This window comes from Ixodes scapularis, unplaced genomic scaffold, assembly GCF_016920785.2.
Source record: "Ixodes scapularis isolate PalLabHiFi unplaced genomic scaffold, ASM1692078v2 PGA_scaffold11__112_contigs__length_91849675, whole genome shotgun sequence".
Taxonomy (NCBI): domain Eukaryota; kingdom Metazoa; phylum Arthropoda; class Arachnida; order Ixodida; family Ixodidae; genus Ixodes; species Ixodes scapularis.
The window spans coordinates 88,619,128-88,642,864 of NW_024609837.1; the positions used below are offsets into that span (position 1 = coordinate 88,619,128).

General features: G+C 46.4%; 1 pseudogene; it reads left to right on the forward strand.

Annotated features, from left to right (window-relative positions):
- The window catches only part of LOC8028456, a 51,589-nt pseudogene that overhangs the window by 14,194 nt on the left and 13,658 nt on the right, over window positions 1-23,737 (forward strand).

Genomic DNA, 23,737 nt, shown 5'->3' on the forward strand with positions numbered 1-23,737 from the left:
CAATTTTCCAAAATCGCCGAACCGCTCACTCGACTCACGCGTGACGATGTCCCGTTTACGTGGACGGAAGAGCAGCAGTGTGCTTTTGAAGAGCTTCAAGGTCGCCTGCAGTCGGCACCAGTTCTCGCACACTTCGACGAGCTCGCAGAGACCGAGATCCACACTGATGCTAGCAACGTTGGCCTCGGAGCTGTTTTAGTCCAGTGGCAAGATGGAGTCGAACGGGTGATTGCGTATACCAGCCGCTCACTGTCCAAAGCAGAGACTAACTATTCGACCACGGAAAAAGAGTGTCTCGCAATCATTTGGGCCACCATCAAGTTTCGCCCCTACCTTTATGGAAGGCCTTTCAAGGTGGTCACAGACCACCATTCTCTATGCTGGTTGGCCACCCTCAAAGACCCTTCCGGGCGTCTCGCGCGCTGGAGCCTGAGACTTCAGGAATTCGAAATCACCGTCGTGCACAAGTCGGGGCGAAAACACAACGACGCGGACTGTCTCTCTCGTGCTCCTGTTGACCCTGCTCCGCAAACCGAGGAAATGGACGACGCATTTCTCGGAGCTATTGACACTGCGATCATGGCCCAACAGCAACGAACAGACCCCGAGCTTCGTGCTTTTATTGAGCACCTGGAAGGCCGTGATACACCTGTACCAACCGCATTTTCTCGAAGTCAAGGTTCTTTCTGCTTAAAAGACGGTGTTCTGTACAAGAAAAATTTCCAGCCAATCGCAGCTTCATACGTTCTTGTCATTCCGACCGCCCTTCGCGACGAAATTCTTTACGCCAGCCACGACGAGCCAACGTCGGGACACCTTGGTTTTGCCCGCACACTCGCGAGAGTCCGTAAGAAGTATTACTGGCCTCGAATGTATGCTGCTGTACACCATTACGTAAGGACATGCCGCGAGTGCCAGCGGCGTAAGACGCCGCCTGTGAAACCCGCAGGCCTTCTTCAACCAATTGACCCGCCGTCAGCACCATTTGAACAAATCGGAATGGACTTGTTGGGTCCTTTCCCAACCTCGTCCTCAGGTAACAAATGGATCATCGTTGCGACGGACTACCTGACGCGGTACGCCGAGACACGCGCACTCCCCCAAGGAACCGCATTAGAGGTGGCAAAGTTCTTCGTCGACACCGTCGTCTTGCGTCATGGCGCCCCAAAAGTGGTTATAACAGATCGTGGTACCGCATTCACAGCTCAGCTCACGCAAGACGTCATGAGGCTAAGTCAGACGACTCACGGAAAAACTACAGCATATCACCCGCAAACTAACGGCCTCACAGAGCGCCTCAACAAGACAATCGCCGATATGCTGTGCATGTACGTGGACGTCCAACACAGGACATGGGATGAGATTCTTTCCTACATCACGTTCGCGTATAATACGGCCCCACAGGAAACAACGGGTTTCACGCCATTTCGACTAGTGTACGGACGCGAGGCAACGACTACGTTGGACGCCATTCTGCCTCACTTCCCGGACATGATGGATGCCGACGCTGATATCTTCGCGCAACGTGCAGAAGAAGCTCGTCAACTGGCGAGAGTACGAATCCGCCGACAGCAGCTCGTCGACGCCCGCCGCTACAACCTGCGCCGCCGGGACGTCCGATTTCGACCGGGGGATCAAGTATGGGTTTGGACACCTATCCGGCGTCGAGGACTCAGTGAAAAACTTTTGCGAAAGTACTTCGGCCCCTACAAGGTTCTTCGTCGCCTGAGTGACCTCACATACGAAGTCATTCCGGATAGTGGACATCTTTCCTTCCGACGCTCCGCACGCCCTGAGGTCGTCCACGTGGTCCGGCTAAAGCCCTACTACGCCAGACAATAGACACTTCTCACTCTGCATTTATTTTTGTTTAAGCATCGGGACGATGCTTCATCGGAAGGGGAGGGCAGTGCCACGCGCTAGACACACCGGCGGATGGCACAGGCTATCGCATTAAGATAAGCACGTGACATTGGGCAGTGCCGCACACCAGACGCACACCAGACGCACGGGCCGGTCGCACGAGCGTCTTGCGCTCGTGCCATCGCGTGACTGTGAGCTTTGTTTTTTGGGACATTCTTTTCATCTACTCCGCTGGGACTTGACACTGAAGTGAAGAAGTTAAAGTTCTTGTTTTTCCACGAAGCCGAACTCTTTTTGTGTTGCACATAAAGTCGTGACAATATTATGTAACCGAGCATTGTATATTTGACTTTATGTTGTACCACTCCTGCCAAAGCCTTGAAAAGGGCGAGCAGTATGAATAAATAAATAAATGCTTAGGTTTAAAGAAATAAATCCCCGAAGGGGCAAGGAAGGACGACGGTTTTTTGACGATTATCGTTTGTGCCAGATTTGAAGCACGCAGCAGCCGGAGCTATTTATGGTAGATATGTTATACTTTTTTTTAAGAATGATCTATGTATAGCCTAGGTAAGTGCCGTCTTAAGATGTGATTATTGTTATTCAACGTGAGTTTCGAAGAAATGTCCAAACATGTATCTGCATGCAATTATAACCTAAACTTGATATTTATTTTCGTCTAAGTTGTTTGAGGTATCGCATTTAAATTAACACCACAGACAGTAGATATCATTGCCATCTGCAGAATACGAAATAATATATTTATTGTTTTTTCACGTTAAGGAATAAATTAACTCATGGGAGAAGATTTCTAATAGTGTTCAAGTTCAGCACGTCATTAAAAGAATTTTTTTTTTTTTTCGCTTCACGTTTTTGGGACGTGTTTCTTTTAGCCTGTACACATTTTGGTAAAAGAAACTTGTTTCGAAGTTCTGAACCTCTGAATATGCTAGAATAGAACACTTCCGACGAATTCTTGATAGTTTTGTTTTTTTTCTCCTGCTTTTTATTCCCGCATTTATTTTTATTTTTTTTTGTTACTATCGGCACAGGTGTTTAGGTCGAAAAGACAGCTTTGAACTTCCGAACCACTAAGCATGTGACGAGCAGTGCCTTCTGACAACGAGTTTCTAACAATGACCATGTACGCAACCTTTTATGCAGTGAAGAGCGACAGTAGCTATACATATGCATAAATAATTTCAGATTAAAATAAGCTCGACCACGCCCTCTTTCCCCGTATTGTTTTCTTTAACAGTTCGAAATACCTGCAAGGGGGAGAAAAAGGCTGAAGCCCCAACCCCCCCCCGCTACCCTCTTTCCCCCCGTTTTTCCTCTTCCGACGCCACTTGTATGGTAGAACGCTCCTCGACCTCGAGTTGTGTCGGCTTTTGTGCTTTTTGCGAGGCGATTCCTCCGTCCCAGAAAATAAACCTCCAGGACAATTATAAACTTCACCGGATCGGATTACTACCAGCGTGCAAGGGGTGGCGAGGTAGTTTGCCAGGTCGCTTCAAGGTTTTTCTGAGCCTCAACCTCCTGCTCGCCCCTGGCCGTTTCCAACGGGATGAGTCTCGTAAAACAGTGTGTTCGTGCAATCACTATTGCGTGATGCAGGTTAAAGACCCCCCCCCCCCCCCCTTCCCGGGGCTGGCGGTCACAATTCTGCACTGGCAAATATTCTAGCACGTCCGGGACACTCGTCGTCTCATTTAATTGCCTGACCAACTTCGCAGCATCTAGACATCACACCCTAACTTTTCTCAACTTGATTACGCGAAAACCAGTGAGTCGTGAAAACGTTATTTGAAACTGAAACTGTGGAAAAACTTGAAAATCGGACTTCGAACTTTGAAAACTTGGACTAAAGAAGAATTCAAAATCTTCGAAGTTTTCTTTTTTTTTTTTTTTAATTTAGCGTTAAAAGAGAATCGAAACCTTCGAACTTTTCGAACTTTATGCAAAAAGAAATTCGAAATCTTCGAATTGTTCGAACTTCATGTCTATAAAAATTCGAAGCGTTCGAAGTTTTCGAATTTTTTTTACAAAGCATTTCGAGATCTTCGAATTTATCGAACCTGAAGTAAAAAAATATTCGAAATATTCGAATTCGAAATTTTGGAAACCGTGAAAGCTTCGAAATTTTCGAATTCGAAACTCCGCTGTGGTCAAAAGTTGCGAATTTTTCGAAATCGAACCTCGGTCGGTACGAAAATATCGAAATTTTTCGAAATCGAACCATAGTTCGCTTCGCAAATATCGAAACCTTTCGAAATCGAACCTAGGGTGGTTCGCGACATCCCTAGGTTTAACCACGTTTCAGTGAGAAAAACAAAGTCCGCATTGCATGTATCAATCAAAGAGTGCACATCTTCCCTTTTAGGTATGAAACTTCTAATGTTTGTGAACAGTACAGAATGCTCAACGGGCACATCACAGATGCGTTTGACTCTGGTCGACAGAACCTGATGGGGGTGCGGCGGGAAAGGGAAGCGGCGTTGACGCCTGTTTTTTTTCTCGAACCAAACTCTGTACCGTGTCAAATATAAAGCACTTCTCATCCATCAACAGCTTGTCGTGACGAAGTCTAAAGGGCAAACTCTTCGATCGGGCAAATTCAAGCAGTTTGCGGCGCGCGAGTCGGACAGATACCGGGAAATCCTCACTGATAGCAAAAGACGTGTTTTTTAGTTTGTATGCTGATGGACATTACACTTTTTTTTCTTTAAATGATGAGAACTTAACGATAATTGGGCGACACTTTCGCTCGTTGAAGGGGCCCAAACGATGCGCTCTTTCGATTCTGATTGGGTCAACAAGAATGCAGAGTTTTTCGAAGCACAGTTCGACGACCAAACCTTCGGACTGATTCCAAGTTTCCTTTTCTTTATTAGGGAGACCGAAGAATAACAGATTTGATCTACGGGACCTGCGCTCCGCATCATCACAGCGCGTTTTTCGATTAGATAGATCATGTAGACCGGCCGAAAACTGAGGCTCTTCACTTGTGGCAGCGTACCCTTCCTTCAACTTTATTGAAGCTACGTCGTTCTTTAACTGAGCGTTCTGTCCTGTAACTGTTAGAAGAGATTCATCGGTTTGTTTTAGTCTTTCTCTGAGTTCGTTAGTTAGCAGAGTAGTCTGTTCGGAAACCGCTAAGAGCGTTACATCGGTTTGTTTTAGCTTTGCCTTGAGTTCGAGTACTTCTTGTTGAAGTGAGGTTAATATACTCTTGAGTTTTAGGACATTGTTGTTGAGACCTTGCACAAATTCAACCTCAACCTTTGACATAGGGCCTGGATTTCTCTCTACGTCACCGCACAAAAGGAGTAACAACACTCTAAATGATTCAATGCAGGCTTCAGGGCACGGAAGCTTCAAAAGGCAAATATTATTAGAACGGAAAGAATGACAGGATTTCTGTTTACTAACCTGCAATGCCAAGATGAAAAAGTTCAAGCACTTCATAGCTGGGAAACTATATGTTGCAGCTGTTTTAGAATTGCTCTTTTTAATCGCGCTGCACAACCCGGGGATCTTGGGTCTAACCCCCACCCCTGCCTGTTTCGATCTGGATGAGCGTCGTGCCGGCGCGTGTGGTCCTGTAACATTACTGCAGGGACATGGAATTCCTCTATACCTCCAGGCAACAGCGAAGTGACCCAGGCACTTAGAAGTCGCCTCTGTGTCGATCAGATACTAAGACGAAGAAGGCAATGTCACTGCCGAAAATCACTGCCGGAACGTCGACGCCAGACCGCTAAGCCGCTTTTTCATTTTTCACTTATATTTTCCACTAATCACTTGCATGTAAACTTGTTTTACTCTTTTATATATTCATGTACGTGAGTTTAGGTTTTGTTTATCTCGAATTTTAGTGCATATATTATAAAGAAGAAATACTTTCAGCCTTTTACTTGTTCATTTACTTCGTGCTTTTCTTTCTTCTCACTCAATTATACTCTCTCTCGCTATATATATATATATATATATATATATATATATATATATATATATATATATATATATATATATATATATATACTCGCATATACTAGATAGATCGGTAGATAAATTGAGTGATTGATTAATTAATTGGTTGCTGGATTAATTTTGTTTGCCTCGCCAGGTCTCCAGCACTTGACCATTGAGGAAGGCGAGGCATGGGGACTGCCGCTCCGTTTTACGCTGATGCCACAGCATTTTAAAAAGCTTGGATACGCGACACACATGGTTGGAAAGGTTGGCCAGTTTGTTATATCCAGGGTTGGGTAGAAATACTCAAAAATGTATTTGGAAATACAAATTGTGGGATACTTTAAAATACTAGCTAAAATACTGATACTAAAATATATTTGTAAAAATGTATCGAGATACGTATCGGAAATACATTTTAAGAAGAGGCAAAAAGTCTTTGGAAATACAAATACAGGAATACATTTTAGGGAGGGCAGAAATACAACAACAGAAATACTGATACTGCAATACATTGTTCAAATTTGTTTGAGACGCCATCTGAGATGAAGCTTGCCGTTTGAAGTGGAACTTTTTGGCCCCGACATTACTTTCCCGTAGGCTTGGCACTTTGTCTTGAAAATAGTGGTTTCGGACAACAAGGAGTCTTCAATGGGTTAAAAAAAAAAAAAAACCGTTCCATTAAGGACTGGTCGCGGTTCCTTCCTTGACATCCTGTCTGTCTGACGAGGGATGCGAAAAGACTTCGATCTCTAAATGAATTTAATGTCACCCTAAGTCCCATGAAAATGTCACCACGCCCCTGTCCACATTGATCATTACGTCACAGTGGAATCAACTCGTATTCTTTATCTGTAGGTGTGGCCCTGAACATGAAACTTTACCACCCTGCTGTTTGAAAGGACAATATGTGTTTTCATTGCAGGTTACCTAGTTGAAGATCGTGCAGGCAGTGTCATTTGGACGTTTTGAGAATAGTGGACCACCTGAAGCATCCTGAAAAAAACATGTCTTATATTCTGTTACGGTTGTAAAAACGATACATGGGCATTTCTGTTGTGAAGGTCCTTCCTGCCGACCCTCCGCCACCGACGCATGGATTGCAGTCCTCAAGTTTTGCCTAGCATTATCCAAACAGATACCTCGATGATTGCGACCTGATATTGCCGGCAGAGGTGCGAGCTCTCCGAGAGACAGCGCGCTCGAGACTAATCGCAGGTGTACGAAGTCTGGGTCGGCACAGCGAGGCCACGTCTGGCCTCCTACCTGGGTTTCGGATCGTCAGACCAGCGGGTCACGTTCACGTCGGCTGATGACCTACCCTCGAGCTGTACAATATTACGGGCGCAGCCGCAGGCGCATTTCATTATGTGTTGAACTTTACTACTTAAGTCATCCTACTTTTCAAGTCCACCACCACTAGGCTCGTGCTGCAACGGACTGTGACTCAGCATTGCCGGCTGGGTGTACTGTGTACGCTAGGGCAACAGAGACGGTTAGCAGCGGGCGTTGGATCCCAGCAAACAATGACTCAAGAAATCCCTACCTAAGGCCCTGCGGCAGAAGATGCTCTGACTCAACTCCTGGCACGCTACCTGGTTCGAGTTCCCTACTACGCAACATATCTCAGAAGAGAGAAGAGGACGTATAGAAAAATAGTTTGGAAAATAGGAAGGAACCTTGGTCAGCATAGTAACAATGCCCCAGCACTTTCTTAACCCTAATGCCCTCAAAAGTAAAAAAAAAAAAAAAATGTGTTGGAACATATTTTTTTTTTTTTTGGGGGGGGGGGGGGGGGGGGGAGGGTGTCATTTTTAAAACATTAGCGATATACATTTCATCCTGATTGTATCACGATACAAACAAACGTTCGAAATGTATTCCGATACAAGAATACAGATACTGGTGAAAAAATATGTATCGCGATACAGAAATTCAGATACGAAATGTGTTTCTGAAATACTGTCGCGATACATTTGTATCGCGATACTGCCCAACCGTGGTTATATCATATATAGGGTGCAGTGCTTTTGAGGTTAAGTTTTTTTTCGTATTTATTGGTCATTTTCTTTTTGGCGGTTTATTTATTTTTTTTTTAACATTCGGTGTTTTTCGATGTCAGGTGTTGGTGTAACCAAAAACAAAAACAAAAAAAAAAGGAAAAAAGAAACAAAGAAAGAAAAGGTGGTTCTCAGAATTGATGTTCACGAAAATAGGGCAGGGACGTAAAATTTCTTTATACCTCTAGGCAACAACCAGCTGACCCAAGTGATTGGAAGCCGTCCCCGTATCGGGAGCATCCCGCTAAGACCGAGAATCGCATTATGGCCAAGAGTGCATTAGGGCCGAGAGGGGCGGAAGGGAAGGGGGTGGTTCTTTGACCAAGTGGGGCGGAAGGAATCAAGATATTTTGGCGGGCTAGTTGGTTATACATACTAAATTACAAATAGCGCTAGGACGAGGGCAGACGAAGAAGTGTACAGGACAGGCGCTAACTCACAACTGACGGTTTTATATACAAGGTTCAAGAAGAAGGTGAAGGACCAATTTCTTCTTTTTTCAATTCGAGACACTTCCTTCACCTTCTTCTTTAACGTTGTATATAAAACCGTCAGTTGTGAGTTAGCGCCTGTCCTGTCCACTTTTTCGTCTGTCCTCGTCCTAGCGCTATTTGTAATTTAGTAGGGCGTAAGGGCCGAGAACTGCGTTAAGGCCGATATCCTTGGCATGTACTGGTGCGGCCGCCTCCTGGGGGTCGCGTTGTGGTTGACGACTTTAGTTGACGCCAAAAAAGATAGATGGCGCCACACTGAGCATGACGGATGAAACGTTATTCTCAGTGTGACAACTCAGACTTCATTTTTAAGCTTAACATATTTTCAGCCTCGTCATTCGCAGAGGTCTCTTCGCAGATCGCAATGATTGGCGCTCCGAATACTCTTAGGGAAAGTCGGTGACTGCAAATACTGCGGTTTTGGGTTTGTTTTCCCCCTTCACGGCCGGCACCAGTCGGTACGCCGGCCTTGCCTAGCCAAACGTTTCATTTGCTTATCTGCTTTTCTGCGCATGGTCATTTCTTATTCGTTTGGTCGGTAGTTCTTTTATCTGCATATATGGATTATGCACACACACACACGCACTCACGCACACACGTATTTCCAAATAAATGCTATGAATTTAGGGCGCCTTTTTGGTATAACATTCCTTTATTCTAATAATCGGCCTTTTAAGAGCTCAGTGTAAAGTTGATTGCGTCTTTTCAATTTTCAGCACTTCAACTAAATTAATTATATCTTTGATTCTACCGGGCGGCTACGAAAACAATGAGCGAGGATGATTTAGAAATATTATTTTCAATATTTTTACAACGAAACGCTGAAGAAAACATATGCATGCAGAAATATTAAAATCACATAAACCATGTAAAAAAAAAAAAAAAAAAAAAAAAAAGAAACCCGGGCCACCAAGCCCTTTCTCGCCTAGGTCTTTAGCCCTAGCAGCCAGGACACTCCATCAAGGAAGGCATTGATGTCTGCGAGCTGGTGCTGTAGGTTCGACATGGCTGCCGCTCCCATTCCTGCTGCGGCACTCATGCAGCTCCACTCTCGCGCCAGGCTCGCCTTGTGGGTGCTGATCGCGTCGTTATTTGCCGCGTACCTTGGCATGCTCGTGTTTGGCCTTTCTCTGTTGCGGAGCTGTCGTATTCTGACCTAGAAGTAAATGCGTCGAGGAGATATAACATTATTACATAAAATACCCGCCATGAACTTCTCATGATAACGAAAACACTCCACTAGTGACCTCTTGTGCGCATTCCGACAGCATTGTGTTGGACGTGGCAAAGTTCAGAAACAAGTAAAGTAAATTTAAGGTTAGTTTTTATACAAGATGAGGTCGGTCTTCCTTTGAAATGTGGCAAGAAAATTTTAGGCTTTAGATGATAAATTCAGCCAGCGCAGTACGACTGCTAAACTAGGAATGTGCTCCATGCGGTAATAGTTACACGAACGCACGTCGGTACGATGCTCGTCCAGATAGAAAGGGGCAGGGGCGGAGAACTACGAACCTTGTTGTTGGCAAATGTGTATCGTCAAAATAAGAGCATGCACTCCACACTGGCGTTGGTCCTGAACTTACGTAGCGCCTTGCTCGGGATGACGTACACGCTGGATTGTACTGGTCTCAAATTAAATTATGCTGCTACGCGATTGTGCGGTATACAATCGCTTCTAACTTGACGGTGATGAATTCCAAACTTTTGTTTTGCGTGTGATATAGTAAATGTTCCTCTGGAAGTCGATCATGAATTTGCCTAGGGGCATTCTTGGCTGGCACTGAAACCTCACGCTCAGGGAGCAGTCCCAACGCTCTATGCGGTTCGTAGTTCGCATGTTCGTATAATTCAATGTGCACTGACAAATAAAAGAAATATGTGGCGCCATGTATCCAATATGGTGGCAACTACGGTCGTCAACCACAACACAATTTCCGAGGAGGCGGCCACACCAGCCATTCAGAGACAATCGGCCGTTATGCCCTGTTAGGCCTCAAAGCAACCCCCCGCCCTTCCACCGCTCTCGGCCGTAATAAACGCTCGGCCCCAATGCGACAATCGGCCGAAATGACGATGACCCCTCAGTATCGGTAAGATAATAGACGTTCTTTTCAGAAATATACGCGCCAACGCATTTCCGCAATCGCTCGCTCGCATAATCCGAGGACGAGGGCTCAGCTCGCATCGAGAGCGAGTGTGACGTCAGCGTTCGGCGAGGACTCGGTTCCAGTCAGGCGCTTCGTGTCCAAGCAGTGGCGACCGCCAATGGAGTTTTCGAAAGGGGTCTACAGAAAACGAGTCGAGGGTTCTCGAAGATAGAAGCGCAGACGGTTTCACGACGGCTCTGAGCTTTGTCAACACAAAATGAAGATGCAGATTAAAGCCGCTGTCAGATTGCTCATTCGTCATACAAGAAACACGCTGTTCACCGCAGACATAATGATAGTATTACCTGTGGGCGTGCATTACGCATGTATGAAAGAGGTTTGCTTCTTACATTTGTAGGCTTTGAGCCTTGCGCACACCAACAGCTATCTTCATAAAATCGGCAAAGCTCAGTCTCCTGAATGTGCATCTTGCGGCGGCGTCCATAACATCCCACACGTGGCCTACGAGTGCGAGGGGTACAGCCATGAAAGGAAGTTAATGAAGAAACACCTCGACATCAAAGAGGAAGAACAAATAAGCGTCGACATCGTGTTTGGTCCCTGGATGACATCCTCTGACGGTTATAAGGCCACAGGAGCTCTCCTGAAGTTTCTGAAAAATACTCGTTTACAGCATAGAGTGTAGTGTTCTAAGGTGAACTAAAGTGTGAAATGACGCTTGCCACTGAAACACTCACATCTCTTTTTATTTTTAACTTTTCCCTCGTATAATTTTTTTATATTCCCTTATACTTCCTTTATAACAATTTGTTTCCTTACCTTTCTCTACTCCCTTTCATTTTTTTTATCTTCCGTTCATTACACAGTGTAGCGAACCAGCACAAGACGCTGGATGACATCCCGGTTTTAATAAACGCCTACTTCTCTCTCTCTCTCTAGGCTTCGAACCTGTCTGCGGACTGTCTTTTGTGTGGACTATTTGCAGTGTGATTGCGGCCTAAAAATTCTTCCCGCGAAACTTCTTTTTTTTTTTCTTTTCTGATTAAAATATACATATTTTTTTTTAAATTCGGTTTTTGTTTTTATTCGTTTTCTTCGTATATGATAAAACGCGCTTCTGGGGTCAACTTTCTGTGTTTACAGGAATACTCGACGAAGGCACTGAACCATAATCTTTCCTCGTTGACCTGCCAACGTTCCCTGGGTATAGCTTCACGTTTTCATTGCAGTGGCATCTGGGCTACTACAAGAAGGAGTTTACGCCGACATACCGAGGCTTCGATTCCTTCTTTGGGTTCTACAACGGATTTGGAGATTATTTCCGACACCTCGTGCAGAAGGTACGTAAAAAGACACACCCAAAAATCTTGCTCGCAGAGATGTAAAAGGGAAAGGAAAGTAAAAGAACCTTGTGGCGTTTGCCGTGTTCTGCAAATGCCGAGACCCCCTTTAAAATCGCTTTTCTACTTTCAAATCACTTTTATTTTGCCACAAATGTACATTTGTGACAAGGACGGTGAAAGAGAAAAGTTGAGTGTTTCCTGTGTGACAGGCTTCAACGCCCCGTATAATGGCTAGAGCGGTGGAGATATAAAATAAATATATATATATATATACATATACCCTTCCTGTAGGCAAGAGAAAATGAATAAACAAGCAAAATGTTTTTGTTTTTAACAAATATTTCGCGCCTAAAAACAAGACATATAGACATACATCTATATGTGGGGATAATTAAATACACACAGTGAAGTTCATTAATCATTAAAAAAAAAACAATTAAGAGTGTCTAGGAGAACAGGCAGCTTGTGTCTCGGTCTTTCAAAGCCAAAGTTTGTTCTGGGATGGGAATGCGCCAATGGTGCCCTCTCCCGGCTGTTCTCCTTCTGTCTGGACAACACCATGCAAACAAACAAACAAAAACAGCCAAGGCACTGCACACTACTGCCTACAGTTACACCGCCATGTTTGAATTTAGCGGACTTGCGTCCCGCTAATTAAAGCGGACGGCGTTCATGTGCCGCTGTAACGTACACCGGGACTTCACTTAACACCGGAATCCCGCCTAATTTCTCGGCTTAATTTCTTGTCACGCGACACCGTGACGTCAATAAATGTAACACATCTATCATGATAATAGGATTCCCCACTAAATTTCGCAGACGATGTTCGTATGCCGCTGTGACGTCACGAGACGCAATAGTTTCGCGCCCCGTCGGATCACGCGATGTCCATTGCCACGTTAAATTTGGCGAGAAAATAAATGACCAATGTTCTTCAGTCCCGGAAACGACCGGTTGATATATCTGATACATTATCAGACTTTGGGAATAAAGGTCGCTAGTATGTTCTTTTTTTCTCTGAGCTTTGTAGGGCGACCATATTGGACTTGATTTGTGGGACAACGAAGTTGCCGTGAGAACCGAATGTGGGAATTACGACACCGATATGCTGACGGACAAGGCCGTGTCCATCATCGCGTCTCATGACACAACGAAGGTACGTCGCGCCGTCGTCCGAGAACTATGCGGAGCGCAGTGTTGTCTGCTTTTTGCGTAGGTGTTGCGGTGAGGTCCCAACACCGAGCTCTGATTGGCTCTAATAGAAGGATAGTGCGTAGACCTCAATGTTAGCTGCCTTGAGGTCTACCCGCTATCCTTCCAAACGGAGCCAATCAGAGCTCGGCGTTCAAACGTCACCGCGACCCCTGCGCAAGAAGCACACGAACTCACGCGCTCCGCATACGCTCAAAATAATGCAGGTTTTCCTCACTGTTGTCTGACGCCGCCACGACGCTCATTGGTTCATCCACGTTACGTGACGTTCGTTTACGTGCCAGCGAATCGAACCAATACCGCCTTGAAGATAAGACCTGCGCATGACGTCATTGTTAGTGCATCCCCGACCGACAAAGTGGCAACAAATGACGTCAGAGAAGCCGGGGTGTCACGTGCCGGATGTCGCGTTCCTGGCAGTTGGTCGTATAGAAATTCCGGCGAAAAGCAGGAGCGAACACAAATGTCGCTGTCGACGCGGCGTCCCAACTCCTGAAGGCTCTGTTATACTCCGAAGTCAAGCGTAGCAAACGTGGTGTGGTGCAGCGGACACCAATATTGATTTGTCGCAGATATCGAGTTACTGCTCGACGGCCGATCAAAATCCCACGTTCTGCGCTATGCTACGTTCGCCGCGCTCAACGTCGGAGAATAACAGAGCCTAGGCTGCCCAAGTTTCCGTGGACTGTCAAACGCCAAACTGGAGAGTGACCTGCAGCGGAACACGCGTCTGCCACATACACCACCGCTGCCGTGACACCGCCAGGATGGCAGCCGGCGATAACATGGCACCTGTATGATATCATTAGGCGGTACTCAAGTAACCCCTTATTGGGACGCGGTAAACATAGATTCATAGTTACTACCGCTACGCCCCTGGGCAATGAAGTTTGCTTTGACAGGTTGCGCCATTTGTTGCGAAAGTTTCCCAGCTGTGAGACGGCTTGTAACCACAATCATTGGACAGACTGCCGAGTTTGAATCTCCGGGTGCCAAACCCTGACACAGCGCTGGTGTCGAAGCGTTCGGTGGTTTGGCTTTCCCAAAGTTTCCCTGTTTGGCAACCAGCGGTGCTGACTACCGGCCAATCGAGGAACCTCCTGTTCACTGCCTTGTGGCTATGGTGTCAGGAACGCCCTGGAGACGCCTTCCTGGCACCATAGTGGTATTGCTTGAACTCTCCCTAGACGCCATGTTGATGAACTTACGCCCAATGTCTTTTTAATTGTAAAAGCAGTGTTTCCAAGATCGCGCGAGGTTTGTACGCGTCGTCATCCAGTGCGCCAGGCAAAGTGGTCACCAGCTTAAAGGAGTGTCGGCTAATTCTGCAACTTTGTCGTGAAGCTGCCCCACACCTGGGATCAACATGGACCCATCCTTCGTGATGCCCCCACTGCACATTACCACTGCACAGCCCTTCATTACACCTCACTGTATTATCATTATCATTCCCCAGATGGGCCTCACATGCATGTATTGTACAGATTGCACGCCTTTCCGTGACGCCTGAGCTTACTAGCGCAAATAAATATCTACCTACGCTTATACTCGACCTTTATAGATAGCGGTCTTTGTTCACACTTCAGACGAACCATCGACTGTGAAGGTGACACGTCGGAGGCCGCAAAGGCCCCAGTTGATGACGCCCAGTAGCATAGCCAGAAATTTGTTTCAGGGTGTCTTTTTTTCTTTCGTGGTGCGGTTCGACGTTAAAAGATATAAAGGAAGACTGTACGTACAAAACACGGAAACAGTTTCACTTCACATTCTCACTGTGATTCCTACAAAAAAAAAGAAAAAAGAAAGCGGGCACACAACTAAATGCTTTCAGTGCTTAAACGAACACATGAACGCAAAAGCATGCGTGCCCAAAGAGCACACAAACAATAAATTTGAGTTACATGTAAAGGTCCGAAGCTATGCGGTCTTCACAACAAGGTGTGAATGACTGCATAGCTTCGGATGATGCAACTTGTGCAGCCAGGGCGACTGCTGACAAAGGAATATCTGATTATAGCCTTCGCTTCATTTCGAGGGTAATCATACATCAAATGTGCCCGTTCTCTCCATGAAACGAGAAGCAGCGGAAAATTAATAGACTCAACCGCCCCGGCCCGCATTCGAGGAATCATAGGAATGTAGGTCCTTCAACTTCATAGTGTTTGGTGACCGATTCAATGGTTACACAGTTTTGAGTGTAATCCGAAGTCACCCTGAATAAGCGTCGTGTAAAGTCCAAGGGCCTGTCATATCACTTTTAAACTTTCTCGTGAATGTCAGCGTTTTTGATACTATGCATGCAATATCCACCTTTCAACCTGGCTGAGCTGCAGAAGACTCTTACAATATTGTCACGAATGACAATTGATGAGGCGATGATAACTGAAGAAAATAAACGTTTAAGGGGGCGAACTTGTGCCGAAATCAAAAAGGAAACAGAAGAAAACAGCAGAGCGTCGCGGGCGTCGATGTCGGAGAAACCACAGGATCGAGTGCTGGGGCGAGACTGACTTCGCTCGTCTTGTGGAGTCCCTATGTACCATCGTGGGTTTCTAGAGCATTTGGCGTAGAACTTTCGGTGCGTAGAACATTCGGAACTCAATCGGACGAGAATGTTCTCGAACTTGCGTGAAGGCCAAGTTGAAAGAATAAATAGGAGGAGGGTTCGCTGACTGGAATCGAAGCTACAGCTTCCGTGCGACAGTCAAGCGCGGTAATTACTCGGCCACGCACGCTTTTTTTAAAAATTTTGTTACCTCCTCGGCCACGCACGCGCTCGCTCGCCGACGCGCGTGGCAATATCATCATTCTCGTGATTGTTGTTTTAACAGAAATTTCTTAAAAATCCAAGAATCTGCAACAACCAAAACCAGGATTTAGCTCAAGATCACAGGGCTGTCTATAGCATTTTTTAGCGTTTATAACTTAATATCACCCTCTCTGAAACTGTTAGAGAATGACAATATTGTCAAAAAGGTTTCTGTAGCTCAGCCGGGTTGAACGGGTGGATTGCAGGTACGGTATAAAAACGCGCTAACTTTGACGATACATTTCAAAATTGGTATGACAAGCTTTTGGAGTCTACGCGACGCTTGTTCAGGGTGACTCAGGATTACACTCAAAGCTGATCTGTCGAAATTAGCGATCGCTATGGAGTTGAAGGACCTATACGTTAGCACGATTCCTCGAGAGCGGGCAGGGGCGCTTGGGTCTATTAATTTTCTGACCGAGGTAGTGTAAGCTAGTTGCGAAGAAATCCGAGAGTGCGGTTAGCATCTGCGATGACAGATGTTATGTGAGTGGTTCATGACAGGTCAGATGTCAGAGGAATTCCTAGGTATTTGTGCGATAAACAAGCAGTTCCTGGGATGCTAGAAAGGTGGTAAGAGGAGGATAAAACACGTTAACTGCGAGAAAGAGATAGCGATTTGCATTTATTACAGTTTAAAGCCATTTGCCGTTTATGACACCACTGAATTATAAGTTAGAGATCGTTCTGCACGATTAGTTGATCGTGACGTGAATGAATCGGTCTATAGATGAAACAGTCATCAGCGAACAAACGTACTTCAGAAGTGATGCCATGGTGGAGATCAATAATGTAGATTAAAAAAAGAAGGGGGCCAAGAACGGTTCCCTGACGGACGCCAGACGTTACTGCGCTTCTGGTAGATTTTACATTGTTAATAGAAGTGTAATGAGTGCCATTAGTAAGGAATTCAGAAATCCAATTGACTACAGAGAGGTGAGGATTAATATCTCTTAGTGTCATTAAGAAATGCGGATGAGGGACCTTGTCGAATGCTTTGGAGAAGTCATTGAAGATAGCGTCAGTTTGAACATTGGAATCGAAATTTGAGTAAACGTCAGTTAGAAATGCTGTTAGCTGAGTTTCGCATGAGTATGACTAGCGAAATTCGGGCTGGTGCTTGAAAAGGAGGTTATGAGGGTCTAGAAAGTTTATTACGTTAGAATCGAGAATATGCTTCAAGAAATCGCTGGTGAGCGAGATGGACGATGGTCGCTGATTAGTTGGCGATCGCCTGTTTAATGAACAGGTATGACGTTAGCAATTTTCCAGTCGGATGGAGCTTCAGAGAGTTTAAGAGATTGAGAAAATATGTCGAAAATTGTGTTTAGTGTTTATTAATACTTTAGAGTTAATTTGTCATCTTCGGAGCTTGAGGACACCTTCAGTTGATCTTGACTTCACTTCACTTTATTACCTTAAAGACCCGCCATCAGGATGTATTACATAAAGGGTGGGTAGACATGGATTAGTTCTTGGGTGCCATACATATTCTGAGAGAAATATGAGTTGCTACATTGTCCATGAAGGTTGATGGGCAGGTGACGGCAGCTATCTTGTTAGAAAGGCCGTTCCAGTCTAAGGCTGCGCGGGGAAAAAATGAGGAAAAAAATGTGACAGTACGGGCGCATGGGCGTGCCACTCGGAGCGGATGACCAGTGCAGTCAGAAATGCGTGCCGGCGGTATGATGTAAGGCATGGATCCAAGCGGAGAATAATAGAACTTGGGAAACAAAGAAAGGGTGGTGATGCGACGGCGGGTAGAGAGGCGAGGCAAGCCTGATTCTGTTTTGAGGGAAGATATGCTGACGTTATATGAATACGAGGAATGAATGAACCTAGTAGCGCGATTTTGAACTGCTTCAAGTGCGTTTATGAGATACACTTGGTGCGGGCTCCAGATTGCGGACGCATATTCTAACTTTGACCTGATAAGTGATTTGTAGGCGAGTAATTTGACAGGTTGGGGGCGTGACGGAGGTGACTTTTAAAAGTCCCAATGTTTTGTTTACAGATGAGATAACATTAGTAACATGCGATCTATCGCCTTGAGTACTCCAGTGCGGTCAATTAAGATAGGATTTATAAGAGGGTGAATGGACTGGCACGAGTGGGGAAGATTTAGCAAGTCCTCGGTAGTAAAGAAGGAGTAGAAGAAATTGTTAATAGCAAGAGCGCCGTGTTTATCTGAAAGCGGAGGCCCGTCGTCATCTACAAATTGCAATGAAAGTGATAATGCCGGATTGATTATTTCCCAAAACTTCTTTGGTTCGGTGGTTAGTACTTCATGCTTCAAAGGTTCCGGTAGTGCGGTACGCGGAACACGGTAACAGTTTACTGAACGTCCCCAGTCTCAAGTTGCCCAGTGACTCTAGGTCAGTTGAACTGCAAGGGCTTTGGAACGTTACACGCTTGCATTTTTTAGACCGATTAAAAATATAATGCCCCGAATGCGTCATGACTGGTATGCTTAGCACTTCCCTAAAGAAGTGATCTCTCGAATTCCGCTTGAAGACGCCATAAAAGTGTAATGCTGTCGCCGGCCGCGATCCTGGCGGATTCAGAGCAGCGGTGGAGGATGTGGCAGGTGCCTGTTCTGCTGCGGGTCGCTCTCCAGCTTGACAGTCGACGGAAGCTTCGGCAGCCAGGAGTTTGAAACCTGCGATGGTAGCGACACTCGAGCTCGTTCGTACCTTTTTGCCGGGACTTATAGCACCAACCGCTAGGATCGCGACGCCCGACAGCATGGTGTTGTGGCTCCTGTGACGTCATTTCGTGAACTACTTCCCGACCACTTTCGATGCATGGGCGCGGAATAGGACGGCAGACACACCAGTTCAAGACGCGTTCCATTCACCGTTTTGAAAAGAAGAAGTCCTTTTGTTTTTATTTACCACCGTCTCTTCCAGCCACTTTTCCTGTACCTCAGCCATCGGAGTGCACACAGTGCATTCACCAGTGCCCCGTTGCAGGCTCCAGAGAAAAACATCGCCAAATTTGGGTACATCGGAGAAAGAAATAGAACCATCTACGCCGGTGAGGACATACTTTTGCACTACGTTGACCGCGAAAGGTACATCTACGTTCTAGGCGGTTATCGTCACTATGGCAAATTTCTTGCTATACGTGTTGCATACGTGAAACGTTCTAGCATCGCTCGACATCAGGTCACGTGACGTGAATTTCGCCGCTACATTTAGCGGGGAAAATGACGTCACGTCACCTAATGTCACGTGACCAATATACCAATTCAACTTCCCAAGCGGATAAACTGGATTGGTATGTAGTTCTGCGACGTCCTATAATGCAACACTGCGCGCGTTGCATTATGGGACGTCACAGGCCACGGCTTCCCGACATGCGACTTCACGAAATCAGGAGCGAATAGCCAAAGAAAGTTTCACGCTAAAAATACAAGCAAAAAAAAGACAATATTGTTTCCAATGCGCGTCAAAGACCTGTAGTTTGGCAGGGTGTACCTTTAGTGGGACACTCACAGGGTATTTCTGCTCGCCAAGGTCTTTATTTGTACGTGAAATATGACAGCCTAGCTACCTTGCGGTTCGAAATTCGTTTTTTTTTTTTCCTCCCGAAAACCACCGATCGAGATCTGGAGCCTAATCTGGACACTTGGCGAAAAAGTCGGCGAGGAATCCGGCGGCTATGATTGACCGGCGCCAAGGTCCAGCAGGGTGTTGGCCAATCACGGCTGCCGGATTTCTCGCAGACCTTTTCCCCAGGTGTCCAAATCAGGAACCCTGGCCGGTTTAAATTAAGCTTACTTTTTTCTCTGTGGTCACGTGCCGTTTAGACAAAACCACTAAATATAATAAGGGTCGTAGGTCATCGAAAGCACACAATCAATATTAAAAAAATAATAAAATTCATTTTTTGTAATTTTTTCAAAGAACTGCTTTGATTAAAAAAAAAAGTTCCACAGAATATTAGCAGCCTTCTGTGCATTCTCTGTGTAATTCTCAACATGGCGCCATATCGCGAGAGTCGCGGGCTGGACGGCTGGACGAAGCGGACGAAGCGACGGAGGCGGACGACGGGCGTGGGACCTCCACTTCAGGACAGTCACACGCGATACCGGCGAATCTGTCTGGCTTCAAGAAAGACATTTTTTACCAATCAACCAATTAGGGATTTATTCCTTACAACACGCCCGACTACCAGCTGATTCGTACGAAGACGTCGCCGGGTCGTCGCCCCTTCTCCTGGCTGAAGACATCGCTCGTCTTACGAACCCGAATCGGTAAGAGCTTAAAACGCGCGCAAACGTCGAGTACGATGTGCGTGCTTGGTGTTCAATAGGCGTGCGTAGGATTTCTTCACTAGGTGGGAATGTTGCCAATGCGTGGTGCTGCCCGACTTCTAGACTGGGGAGTGCCTTTGCGGCAGGGAATCGGCAGCAAACTTCCTGATCTGCAGTCCACTGGCTGCATTACTGCGAACAAGGAGTTTCCCCTAGTGTGCTTGCCCATTAAATGTTCAAACTGTCGTCTGATTCGCACGACCAGAAAACGAAGGAAAAACAAAAAAGATGAAAAGAACGCTATTGAGTGTGGTCACGTGACCTTGATCAACTCTCTCCCTCCTTTATATTTTCTCTCCTTTCTAGCGGACACGTCCAACACCACCTAGAAGGCGATGCCGTAGTGCTGATATTTCTGCGTTACGGGCGAATGCCGACGCAGGGCACAGGTTCGGTCGGAAATGAGTGCTGCGTGAGCGCTCAACTTCGACTCAAGTTTGAGCCGAACGTTGACGCAAATCATCGTGCCCAATCTGTGACCAGCGTTGGCCTTCCCTGATGACGATATCTCTATAAGCACCACGGCTGTCTTATCTAGGAGGTGTTGACATCTCGCTCCATTACTCCGTGGTCATGTTTCGGTTTCGTGCAGCTTTTTTTTTCTGCTTCATTAAAAATATACGCGACTCTGTAGCAAAAATGTTGATTGGGTAGACTTCTGACAACATATTAAAAAAAATGAAAGACGTTTACAACACCCTGTCACGCCGAATTAGAGCTCAGCTCTTGAGGAGGTGGAGGGAAGGGTACTGAGGAGCGGGTATACCCATCCTCCTGATCCTCCCTGCTACTCCTCCTCCCCTCCTCCCTCCTCTTCCTCGTCCTCGCCCTTCTCCTCCTTCACCTCCTTTTCCCCTCAACCCTCAAGATGCTCCCCTCCTCTCCTCCCCTCTTCCTCCTTTCTCTTTCTCTCCTTCCCTTCTCCTCATCCCCCTCCCCTCTCCCTCCGCCTCCCCGCGCGGTGCATTATGGGAAATGTCCCATTTTGAACCGCGCGGGACCCTCGTCACGTCACTCGGGACGTCGCGTTTGACGTCACGAGGGTCACTCGCGGTGCATTATGGGACATTTCCCATAATGCACCACGCGGTTACGCCGACGGCGACGCCGCTCAAGCCGGAAACGAGCGCTCGAAAGCTGCGCTCGAATAGTCAGAAAAATCTTTTGGGGATGTCCCTTGAAAGATGCGGTCCCACCTCTAATACATCGTCCAAAGACAGTCTGCAGACAGTGTCTGAGATTCTTCCCTGTATGACGGTCCTCTCCAAATGTCCATACAGAAGTTTGTCGGCGGACATGCTCGAAACGTATAGACCTTTTTTGCAAGTGCGCCGCTATCTTGAATTAAATGCAAAACTGTTTTGGATTTTATAAAGTGTCTCCCATGTAACTAATAGACCCCATGTTATCATTTTTGCTGTACTTTGTGCTTTTGATATGAGTATTAGGTGCCATATAGTCCCTCATTTTTTGTCATTGTGTTCTGCATGTGTATTATATTGTCTACTGTTTTTTGTACTCACTCCTATCATAGTCCCCACTGGGGGACTGATAGTATTATGAAATAAATAAATTGACGTCACTTCCAGTATGGGCGAAAACATTGTTTTGCCTTTGCCACGCCAATAGAAGGCATTTAGGATATAAGCGTAACCGTCACACTTTCTCGTTTTGCCTCCCCTTTATTTTTTTACTCTTTTGCTGGTTGAAATGTTTTATTATTTTTTCGTTGCCCATACCTGATACGCCTATTAGGTGGCTGGGGACGAGAGTACACAGAAAAGGTCTATACATATTTACGAGGCCAGAATGCATTGAACGTGCGTGAGGCATGTCCGCAGATACTTAAGTCATCATGTCTGCAGTCTGTACACTCTGTCTCTTGTAAGATGCACGGGCAGTGTGACTGCGGCTCTAGTGTCCGTCGGGTACGGGGGCACTCTGACAGGATGTTTGTTAGGCTACCGGGTGCATTCTGAGGTGTTGACGTTACCCGCGCAGGAATGGTGGACTCGATGGACGACGCCTTCGGCAGACTCGTGGAGGCGCTCTCGGGCGCGGGCGTCCTCAACAACACGATCGTGGTGTTCTCGAGCGACAACGGTGCTGTACCGATCATCGAGTTTCCCAACCGCGGCTTCAACTGGCCCCTACGTGGCGCCAAGAAGACCCTGTGGGAGGGAGCGGTCCGCGTGCCCGCTTTCATCTGGAGCCCGCTCCTCGAGAGCAGCGGTCGCGTGTCCGACCAGATGATGCACATCGTGGACTGGTTGCCGACCTTCTATTCGGTTGCCGGTGAGTCACCTCTCTTATAGACGGCCCCTTGGGCGCCGCCATCTCGCTGCTGGTGCGCGTATAGATCGTCTGATAGTCAAGCATTGCTGAGGCGTACCCACGGCCTCAGCAATGCCTGACTATCGTGCGATCTAACGACACCAGTAGCAAGATGGCCGGCGCCCAGAGGCACTACTCGCAAACGCCTATAGACCTTTCCACCTTTCCATGGATTATCACCCGGGAGACAAATGCCGAGTCACTGAGCTGTGAACGCATACGCAGGGTCTGATATACCACACAGCAGAGCAGCAGCGCATGCTCAGAAGGCGTTCCACAGCCCAGCAGACAAAGATGGAAGCGCGTAGAAGGCGACTTTTGCAAAGGTCTATAGTTCATTTCTTTTTAAGACCGACGCAGGAGACGCTACGACGCTTCGGAGTCAATCAAGCAGCGGCACAATTGCATCGTCATGGTTCACGTCATCTATTTGCGTTTGCTGTATCAAACTAAGCGACCAACCAATCACGCGCTGTGAATACGTTATGGTTCTGCGTTTTTTTCTCTCTGCGTGATTTGTTTATCCGTGGTGATGGGAAACGCACAAAAAGTACAAGTTTCGTGACAATTCACTTTTGGCAGGCTTGATTGGCTCACTCCATCTTTACTTTAAGGTTCGACAGGGTGTCGTAGCTATCGCTGTAATTGCGAAGAGAAGCTGGATTGTAGAGAGGGACGTCCACTTCAAACAATGGGGAGCGTTTGCAATTTAAGGACGGACACCCCCCGCGCCGATTGGTCGCAAGTGCGAATGCGCAACGTTTTAGCGTGGTGAGGGGGAAAGCCAGAGGAAAGGCAGAGATGCCTGCAGACGACCAACGACAATATCCGCCAACGCGCTCGTCTTCTGTGGCAGTGCTGGTAACTGTCAAAAATCTCTTGACATTGATGTTTTACCTAAAGCAAAGAGTGCTCAAAAAGTTAACTGCACCGATTTTGACATTGCTATAGAAGTGCCCCCTTCTAGCGTGCCCAGCAAGAGATGAACATGACACAAATACTTTTATGATCGTAAAAGAGAAATTTGTATGGCCATCACTGGGTCAACATAGGCGTGACTGACAGACAAGGTAGCGTATCAAAAGAAACTGCTCGAACACAGTACATCGCGAAGTACATCGTGTCTGATCTAAAACTTCGAGGCTTGGAATCTGTAAATAAAGCAGGTTGGAAGTTGGAATGCCGAATAAACCAGATAGGAACAAGTTTGGAATCTATAAA